The following is an 11,184-nucleotide window of genomic DNA, read 5'->3' on the forward strand; positions in this document are numbered from 1 at the left end:
GGGGGCAAGTGAAATTTCAATGATCAAGAAAAATAATAAAGCTGTGAGAAAGCCAAAAGGCAAAAGAGCCCAAGAAACTCAAATGCTAGGGGGCATGCCCAAATCACAAGAAAGTGATAACTAAGATAAAGTGAGTATGCTCTAGCAAAGCAATGAAAACCAAAAGGGGCAAATCAAAAAAGAGCGGCAAAAGAAAAGATGGAAGACATTAAGAGTCAAATTGTTGATAGTGATCCTCGGTCTTTGAAACCCTTAAACACTTTTTGAGCCTTATGAATCCTTTTCTTCCATAACCATGAATCACAACCTATGTTACGTCCCTGTAAAAGTCCTTTCTAATCAAGCAAGCAAGTAACCTAGAACAATAAACAATGCTCTCAAAATGCAAAGAATACTTTTTCATAAGATTCATGACATCAAGAATAAACTACTCATTATTATTCATGCTGATAAAAATAAAAAAAGAGACAAGTTTTTTTGTCATACGAAACCCCGAGCTTTTTCTCGAGCCGTTCACTTTGAACACCTATAAAGATAAAAGGTCATCTCATGGCATATTTTCACCGAAGATCTCATTGCCAAACACAAGAGCAAATAATCTCTTTTCTAAAAAAAAAACAAAAGAAAATAATTGAGTTGCAAGATTTCAAAAGCAAATTGTTTTAGACTCACATCAAAGTAATTTTTTGTTTTCAAAATGCAAGATCAAGATTTCAAGATTCATTCTAGACCTATATTCCTTCACCAAATTGAAAAAAGGAGAGAAGGGTTTACTCAAAACCATCATTTGTCTGAGTCTCTAATGGAGCACACTTTGGAACAATGACTCGTACAAAGGGACAACATTATGCTTAAAAGAGGATTAGATCCTTTCGGGGAACAAAAGAGGTAGGAAAATTTCCTATAATCAGTCAAGGGGACATTCTTGTTTGCCAAAGGCATCTTGATCTTTTCAACAAGTGACATCGAATGTTGTTGATAATGAGATAAAGAATTATTGAATGATTGTCTCAAGTTGATCAAATTTCCAGCAAGTGAAAGGGTCATCATGGGCCCTGTAAAGGATGAGCTGTGTAAATTATAAATATTTTGGAAAGGACTTACAAAAGTTAACTCGAGTAGGCTAGAAGCCAAGCGATAACGAGGACCTAAATCAGAGGTAGCAAATCCTTATCAATCAAGCAACAAGAAGACTAAGAAGAAATGGGGACCACTATTTCAAAACAGGTAAAGATGCATGCATATCATCTAAACTTTGAGTCATTGAACAATGAGTTCTGTAAATTTCATATGAGAAAATTCCAACGAAATCCATCAAGTGGAAAGCCAACTTGAAATGGCCAAAGATCAAAATTGCTGTCGAAAATTTTTCATTTTTGAGAATTTTTTGACCTGGACAAGCCGCCCATGAGAATTAGGCCACTAGAAAAATCTTTGTATTTTTTTTACCACCTTTCATTTTTCATTCCTAAGGTAATGCGTTTCCTAACCATACATCTTTTCGAGTGCGCCTTCAAGCCCTCATCTCATTTCCTTTTGAGCGCGCCTCCGAGCCCTCATTTCCTTTGAGCTTCCATCTTTTGAATAGTGCGCCTTTGAGCCCTCCTATAACCATCCTGAAAAATCCTTGTATTTTTCCACTAGGCAGGTAACCCATTACAATGTGACCACTTTTGAAAAATCCTCGTATTTTTCCACTGGGCAGGTAACCCATTACAATGTGACCACTTTTGAAAAATCCGCGTATTTTTCCACTGGGCAAGTAACCCATTACAATGTGACCATTTGGGCAGGTAACCCATTACAATGTGACCATTTTTTGAAAAATGCTCGTATTTTTCTACTAGGCAGGTAACCCATTACAATGTGACCATTTAGGCAGGTAACCCATTACAATGTGACCATTTTTTAAAAAATTCTCGTATTTTTCCACTAGGCAGGTAACCCATTACAATGTGACCAATCTGAAAAATCCTCGTATTTTTCAAACATCGGGCAGGTTGCCTGGAACAATTAGACCACTCGCGAAATTCTTCACGTTGTTTTTCCACTGGGCAGGAAACCCATTACAATGTGACCATTTTTTGAAAAATTCTCATATTTTTCCACTGGACAGGTAACCCATTACAATGTGACCAATTTGAAAAATACTCGTATTTTTCAAACATCGGGCAGGTCGCCTGGAACAATTAGACCACTCGTGAAATTCTTCGCGTTGTTTTATCATCGGGCAGGTTGCCCAAAACAATTTAATCCATATTAAAAAAAAATAAAAATTGAGTCGTCTCCCAAATGACTTGTTTCTTAATTTCTACATCTCTCTGTAAAGGTCGTGTGTCAATCTATTCTTTTCGAAGTTTTCAAAAAAAAAAAAAGTTCTTTCTTTATCTACTTTTCTTTATAAATTTATTACACAAAGCTAAAAGAAAATGAAAATTTCCAATATCTTTGCATTGTAAATATTATAAAGAGGGGGCAACTGTCATAACCCAATTTTTGACCATTTTTATCTTAATTATTATTATTATTTTATTTACTGGAAAGGATAAAAAATGATGATAAAAAAATAATAATGATGAAAAACAAGTAAAATGAAGAATGAACTAAAATTTGGGTTAAGGGCAACATGATTGATAAGTTTTGAGACTTAATTAAGCTTGTAATTAATTTAATTAATCAAATTAAGGGTTTAATTGGAGAATTGATAAGTTTTGAGATTTAATTAAGTTTGAAATTAATATAATTAATCCAATCAAGGGTTTAATTGGAGAATTGATAAGTTTTTGGACTTAATTAAGCTTGAAATTAATTTAATTAATCCAATCAGGGACTTAATCGAAGAAATATCAAAGTTTGGGGTTTAATTGGGGTTCAAATTGAAAAAATTAAAATCCAAGGACCAACTTGAAAATGGCGCAAACATGTAAGGATCCAATTATATTTTAACCAGGGGCTTGATTGCAAAATTAGAAGAAATACAAGGACCAAATTCGCAGCCAGCAAAACAGGGTTGTTTTGCAACGACTGTTCACCGTTTACTCTGCAATGGCTCTGCCTTTAATGGCAGAGATGTTTCGTCCGGTGGCAGCCAACGGGGACATTTCTTCATTGAAGGCGTCGGTTACGAAGCATTTAGGAGGCCAGCTGTTACCACCACCGAGGCTGCCGCTGTCTCTATAAAAGCTGAGCAAAGGAGACCTCGCGGGGAGGAAGAGATGAGCAAGACAGAGGGGAGAAACCCAGCAAAACCCAACATTAACATCACCGTCTCCTCAATCCCCCCCTGCAAATCAGAAAAGGAAAAACCCAAGCAACAAGCCGTGACCTTCATCATCACCGAAACAAAAGGAAAACAAAAGGGGACAGTGATACACAGACAAGAGCGAAATCACTCTGCTGCCAGCCTCCTCGCGATCTCCAGAACCAGGTAAGCCATTCTCATTTTCTCTTCACTCTTGTTTGTAATTGAGCATAATGAAAGAATTGTGCGAAGGTAATTTAATTACCTTCGCACAGTTGCTGCACGCATGACAGTTGCTTCACGTGTGCAGTTTAATTAATTCAGCTGGGCCACTGGCTTGGGCTGATCTGGGCCCAGCCCAAAAATATAGATAATAAAAAATAAAAATAATAATAAGTTTAAAATTTTTTTTTTGCATGTCTTAGAAATTATTATTTTTTTCAATGTGCTTGTGTTAAAAATTTCACATGTTAAAAAAAATGTTTTTTTTTTATTATTCACTGATATGAAGATCAGGAATAAAATATATATATTGGAATTGTTCGTGGTGAAATTTTTAAATTACAATTATTTGTGGTGGAATATTTACCAACGCTAGAGTTGGAAATATTCATGGTCGAATTTTTTTTTATTGGAATTCATGGTCGAATTTTTTTAATTGGAATTATTTGTGGTGGAATATTTACCAACGCCAGAGTTGGAAATATTCATGGTCGATATTTTTTTTTTAATTGGAATTCATGGTCGAATTTTTTAATTGGAATTCTTTATGGTGGAATATTTACCAACGCCAGAGTTTGGAAATATTCATGGTTGAATTTTTTTTTTTAATTAGAATTATTTATGGTGGAATATTTACCAACGCCAGAGTTGGAAATATTCATGGTCGATTTTTTTTATTGGAATTATTTATGGTGGCATATTTACCAACGCCAGAGGTGAAAATATTCGAGATCAAATATTCATTAACGCCAGAGTTAGGAATATTATGATCAAACCATCATTTTTTTTAAAAAAAAAAAATACACATGCATTGATTTAAATTTATTTCTTAGGTTTATTTATTGAAGTTAGAGTCAATAAAATCATACATTCTTACACACAAATGAACAAAAAAAATTAGCAAGATTAAAACAACAATGCAACTTACCTCATGTAGGGTGTGTTAGGGGTGCTAATACCTTCCCTAACCTCAACCAGTCTCGTACCATAGGATCTCTCTTGACCAGTTAGGGTTCCTAGTGACCATAATACTAGGTGACGACTCCTTAAACAAGACCTTTTTCCTAAAAGAACAAGATGCCAGAAATCTGTTATTTTTCCATAATCGAGGATTATTTTTAAGGTCGCCGCGATGTCGGGTGTGACAGATTCTACAGAGAAGGAATCTTAAAAATGCATGATGGTAAAAGAAGATGATCTGAACAAATTCATTGCCCAAGAGTAAAGGATGAGGGCATTTGAGAGAATTCACCTATATGATCCTATAAAGGCTGTTGAGATGTGTTTGGTGCCCAACATTGTCATTCCTAAAAATTTTAGAGTGCAAGAATTTGTTAAATATACGGGAACTCATTGCCCTATAACTTATCTCAAATCATACTGCAACAAAATGGCTGAGGTGGTTGATGATGAGAAACTAGTGATTCATTTCCTTCAAGACAGTTTGAGTAATGTTGCTCTTACTTGGTATATGTGGTTGGACAATACCAAGGTTAAAAAATGGAAGGATTTAGTGGATGCCATCATGAGGCAATATAAGTTCAATATAGACATAGGTCCTGATTGGTTAAGCTTGCAAGCTATGAAGAAGGATAAAAAGGAGTCCATAAGGGAATACGCCCAAAGATGGAGTGAGTTAGCTGCACAAGTTAACCCTCCTATGTTAGAAAAAGAGATGATCAATTTATTTTCCAACAGCTTTAAAGCTCCGTACTTTGAATACTTGGTTAAAAGCTCTGCACAACATTTCACTGACCTAGTTGTTATAGCTGAGAGGATTAAACAAGCCATTGGGTTAGGTAAGATTGCTAACCAAACTGAGAAGAATGGTTTCACTGAAGGTGGTTGCCAAGGCACTTATCAATCTTATAGCTAATTCTTCACACCAACTCCTAAAAATCAACTATCTTGAAGATAAAGCTATGGTGATAGTAGGTAGAGAATGGTCTACATATGACTTCAACTAACTATTGAAAAGATGCCTTTGTCAAGGAGAATGAATGATTCCAGAAATTCCAATAAGTGATCACTAAATGTTTATCCCCTTTAGGTGTTATCATGCTAGTATTCATAGCTCAAGATGTTGTCATAAGTTCTTTGTTGTTGAACTTCTTTTCCAAAGTTTCAATGAAATTAATGAGTTTGTCATTCAATCGTGTTACGACCAAGCATTATTCATTTTTCTGGGAGAGTTTTCTTATAAAGACTCACAAACATATCCTTAAAGCCTTGCGTGATCTCATAGACGCAATTCATCTCTTTTTACCAAAATCAGTTTCCCTATTGAAGTTTTGAAAAATTGATCTGGCATTTTGATTTAAAAAATAATTTGATGTTTATTCAAAAATGATATTTTTGACATTCTACTTGTAGAATGACAAGTGAATCAAGCAACTCCTTCATAAAGGTGACCAAACTCTAAAAAGAAAAAAAAAGAAATGAATAAATACCTTTACCCTATGACTCTTGAATAATGTGTTTTTAAATATATGAATAATGGTATGTAGTGAACTTGTTGCTCATAACTCATGAAATACATCTTTGCAAAGACTAAACCATCACACTAGATGAGGTCAAAATTTATTGATCATAGTTGTTTGTGCTTAAAATGAGGAAAGGCCATCTTTGTTTTTCATTTCACGTTCTGAAATAAGTACATCCCTTGCGATCCCTTTTTGAGCCTGAATAATTTTTCTTTCATAAAAAAAAAAATCCCGACTAAGATCACACCCTACACTGGGGGCAAGTGAAATTTCAATGATTAAGAAAGATGATAAAGCCGTGAGAAAGCCAAAAGGAAAAGGAGCCCAAGAAACTCAAATGCTAGGGAGCATGCCCAAATCACAAGAAAAAAGTGATAACCAAGATAAAGTGAGCATGCTCTAGCAATGCAATGAAAAAGAAAGAAAAAAGGGCAAATCAAATAAGAGCGGTAAAAGAAAAAAAATAATGATGTCAAGAGTCAAACTGTTGATAGTGATCTTCAGTCTTTGAAACCTTGAAACACTCTTTGAGCCTTATGAATCCTTTTCTTTCATAGCAAAAAACCACAGCCTATGTTACGTGCATGTAGAAGTCCTTTCTAATCAAGCAAGCAAGCAACCTAGAACAATAAACAATGCTCTCAAAATGCAAAGAATATTTTTTTCATAAAATTCATGACATCAAGAATAAATTACTCATTATTATTCATGTTGATAAAAATAAATGTTCAAAAAAGAGACAAGTTTTTCTCATACAAAACCTCGAGCTTTTTCTCGAGCCCTTCACTTTGAAACAAAAGGTCATCTCATGATGTATTTTCACCGAAGATCTCATTACCAAACACGAGCAAATAATCTCTTTTCCAAGAAAGAAAATAACCAAGGAGTTGTAAGATTTCAAAAGCAAATTACTTTAGATTCACATCGAAATAAATTTTGTTTTCAAAATGCAAGATCAAGATTTCAAGATTCATTCTAGACCCATATTCCTTCACCAAATGAGAGAATGGCCTCTTAAAACCATTATTCATATGAGTCAGTGACATATCATACTTGGGGGCAATGACCAGTACAAATGGGCAACATTGTGTTTAAGGAAAATATATCATCTCTTACAATAAGACAAGGGGGCATTTTGGTTTACAAAAGACAACTTGATCATTTCAGCAAGTGATACCGAATGTTTTTAGCAGTGAGACGAGGGGTAATGAATAATCCTCTCAAATTAATCCTCTCAATGTTTTTAGCAAGCAAGTGGGTCACGATGGGCACCACAAAAGTTGAGTTGTGTAAACAAATTTGGAAATAAACTTATATGGGCCAACTCGAGTGGGTTAGAAGTCAAGCGACAAAGATGACTCAAATCAGATAGCAAGATCTCACCAACCAATCAACAAGAAGATTGTGAAGAAATGGGGGCCTATATTTCAAATAAGGTAAAGATGCATGCATATCATCTAAACTTTAAGACATTGGACAATGAGTTTTGCATTAGAAAAAAATTCTAACAGAATCATCAAGTGTAAGGCCAACTTGAAATGGCAAACATTGAAATTGCTTTTGAAAAATTTTCACTTTTGAGAATTTTTTTAGCTTGGGCAAGCTGCCCATGAGAATTAGGCCACCTGAAAAAATCTTTGTATTTTTCCACCACCTTTCATTTTCCTTTCCTGAGGTAGTGTGTTTCCTAGCCCTCTCACCTCATTTCTTTTCGAGCGCGCCTTCCAGCCTTTGACCATCAAAGGTAGTGCATTTCCTATCCTACCTCCTTTTGAGTGCGCCTTTAAGTCCTCACCTTATTTCTTTTTGAGCGCGCCTTCGAGCCCTCGACCATCAAAGGTAGTGCATTTCCTATCCTACCTCCTTTTGAGTGCGCCTTCGAGCCCTCACCTCATTTCTTTCTGAGCGCCCTTTCGAGCCCTTGACCATCGAAGGTAGTACATTTCCTATCCTACCTCCTTTTGAGTGCGCCTTCGAGCCCTCACCTCATTTATTTTCAAGTGTGCTTTCGAGCCCTCGACCATTAAAGGTAGTGTGTTTCCTACCCGACCTCTTTTTGAGTGCGCCCTCGAGCCCTCATTTCCTTTCGAGCGTGCCTTTGAGCCCTCATTTCCTTCGAGCTTCCATCTCTTGAATAATACGCCTTCGAGCCCTATCATGACCATCTTGAAAAATCCTCGTATTTTTTTACTGAGCAGGTAACCCATTACAATGTGACCATCTGTGCCGGTAACCCATTACAATGTACCATCCTGAAAAATCCTTGTATTTTTTCACTGGGCAGGTAACCCATTACAATGTGACCATTTGGGTAGGTAACCCGTTACAATATACCATCCTGAAAAATCCTCGTATTTTTCCACTAGGCAGGTAACCAATTACAATATAACATCTTGAAAAATCCTCATATTTTTCCACTAGGCAGGTAACCCATTACAATGTACCAAGTGGAAAAATCCTTGTATTTTTCCACTAGGCAGGTAACCCATTACAATATGATCATCTGGGCAGGTAACCCATTACAATGTACCATCCTGAAAAATCCTTGTATTTTTCCACTAGGTAGGTAACCCATTACAATGTGACCATCCTAAAAATTCCTCATATTTTTTCACTGGGCGGGTAAACCATTACAATGTAACCATATTGAAAAATCCTCGTATTTTTCAATCATCGAGCAGGTCACCTGGAACAATTAGACCACTCGTGAAATTCTTCGCATTTCTTTTATCATCGGGTAGGTTGCCCAAAACAATTTGATCCATTTCAAAAAAAAAAAAAAGTGAGTCGTCTCCCAAATGACTTGTTTCTTCATTTCTACATCTCCCTGTAAAAGTCATAAGTTGATCGACTATTTTTGAAGTTTTCAAGACTCTAAAAAAAGGAAGCAAAAGTTTTTCTGTATCAACTTTTCTTTATAAATTTACTACATAAAGCTAAAAGAAAATGAAATTTTCTAATATCTTTGGATAGTAAATATTATAAAGAGGGGGCAACTGTCATAATCCAATTTTTGACCTTTTTATTTCAATTATTTTATTACTAAAAACTTATGAAAAAAACAAGTAAAAATAAAATAAATGAAGAATGAATTAAAATTTGGGTTAAGGGCAACATGATTGGAAGTTTAAAAATTATTAAACTCTTGACTAGTTTAATTAATTAAATCAAGGGCTTAATAATTTTTAAACTTCCAATCATGTTGCCCTTAACCCAAATTTTAATTCATTCTTCATTTATTTTATTTTTACTTGTTTTTTTCATAAGTTTTTAGTAATAAAATAATTAAAATAAAAAGGTCAAAAATTGGGTTATGACAAGCTTAATCCTAAGGTCCCCAGTGGAGTCGTCATTCTGTCGCACCCGACATCGCAGTGGCCCATAAAAATAAATCTTGATTTATGAAAAAAAAAACAGATTTCTGGCATCTTGTTCTTTTACGAGAAAATATCTTGTTTAAGGAGTTGTCACCTAGTATTATGGTTACTAGAAACCCTAACTGGTCAATAGAGATTCTATGGTATGAGACTGGTTACATAAAAGGAAAGATATTATCACCCCTTAAACGTTCTGCCTGAGACAGACTGCATTGTTGATTTTGTTTTAAATTGCTAAACATTTATTCGCTCATGCTATGATGATTTGTTTATATTATTCCTGACTCTAGCGCCAGTTAATATTCAATCTCGAATAATTCCAAATTTGATGTGGTAAAAATTCCAACCCCGAATAATTCCAACTCTGACGTTGGTAAAAATTTGTAGCTACAAAAAAAAAATCAGTATATTTTTCTTCTTCTTTTTTATGCCTGATCCCGATATCAATAAATAAATTGACAAAAATATATTTTTCCTAAGACATGCAAAATTTTTATTTCTACACTTTCTATATATATATATATATATATATATATATATATATATATATTATTTTATTATTTAATTTTTTTTTTGGGGCTGGACCCAGCCAGCCCGACCCAGTCACTAGCTACCGGTAAGCGTGCGTGAATTGTTCACACACGCTTGCTACAATCACCACTTAAATTAAGTCTCTAATGCATAGTGTTGATGAATTATTTTGCAGAGCTGGAGACACTTGCCTGGGAGTCAAATGAAGGTGATGGCGTTCTGTGTTGTACGAACGACGCTACTTCCTCCTACTCTGTTTTTTTCAATTCTTCAATTAAAACCCATGATTGGATTAATTAAATTAATTTCAAACTTAATCAAGTCTCAAAACTTATCAATTCTCCAATTAAACCCTTGAATTGATTAATTAAACTAGTAAAAAATTTAATTAAATCTTTAAACTTCCAATCTTGTTACCCTTAACCCAAATTTTCATCATTATTATTATTTTTTATCATTTTTTTTATCATTTTCAGTAAATAAAATAAAAATAAAAAGGTAAAAAATTGGGTTATGACATTGTTAAAGAACTCTTATGAGGTGTTTAAACTTGATCCAACAGAGCTTTGTTCTTGGTAGACTTCAAACGTAAATGAAGAAAGCTTGAGAACTTTAGAAAAAGTTTTCTTGTTTGAAGAGCCTGTCTTGAAAGCTTTCTTCTAGGTTGAACTCCTCTATTTATAAAGGTTTGTAGAGGCTTTTAGGTTCTTTTTCAATGCCACATGACATGATTTTATTAGTGTATGTTTATTGATAGGATCTTGCATTTATGACAATAAATCTTGAATATCTCATCCCAAGTGTCAACATTTCATTAGCCAAAAAATATATGAAGGCTCATTTATTTTTCATATCATTTATTTTATTTTTATCATTTTATATAAAAATAAAATAACAAAAATGACACATGGTGGAATTTGATTTGTAGAAATTTTTTGGTTTCTACTGTCTCATTGGCCCAGCCACAACAGAAGTTTCAGCCAATTGTTCCCCAGCGACAGTAGTGATTGTCTCTCCTTTTTTCCTTTCAAGGCAGTGTGAGTCGTTTTGTTCTGTTTTAAATGCAATGGCATAATGTTGTTGTATGATAAGACCCTCGGGCGTGTTTTAAAATTAAAAAAAAAAAATTAAGATGCTAGTTGAAGTTCATAAAATCATTAATTTTTATTTCCTCACACTCTTTTACCCTTTTATATTTAATATTTGAAATTATAAACTACATGTGAGATGTTTTTTCAATATAAAATAAATCAGTATTTTTTTCAAAAAAAAAAAAACAAAAATCTTTCTTTCAAAAATACAATTTTATTTTAAATTTCATATGGATAAA

This window comes from Populus alba, chromosome 7 (assembly GCF_005239225.2).
Source record: "Populus alba chromosome 7, ASM523922v2, whole genome shotgun sequence".
In the NCBI taxonomy this organism is placed as follows: domain Eukaryota; kingdom Viridiplantae; phylum Streptophyta; class Magnoliopsida; order Malpighiales; family Salicaceae; genus Populus; species Populus alba.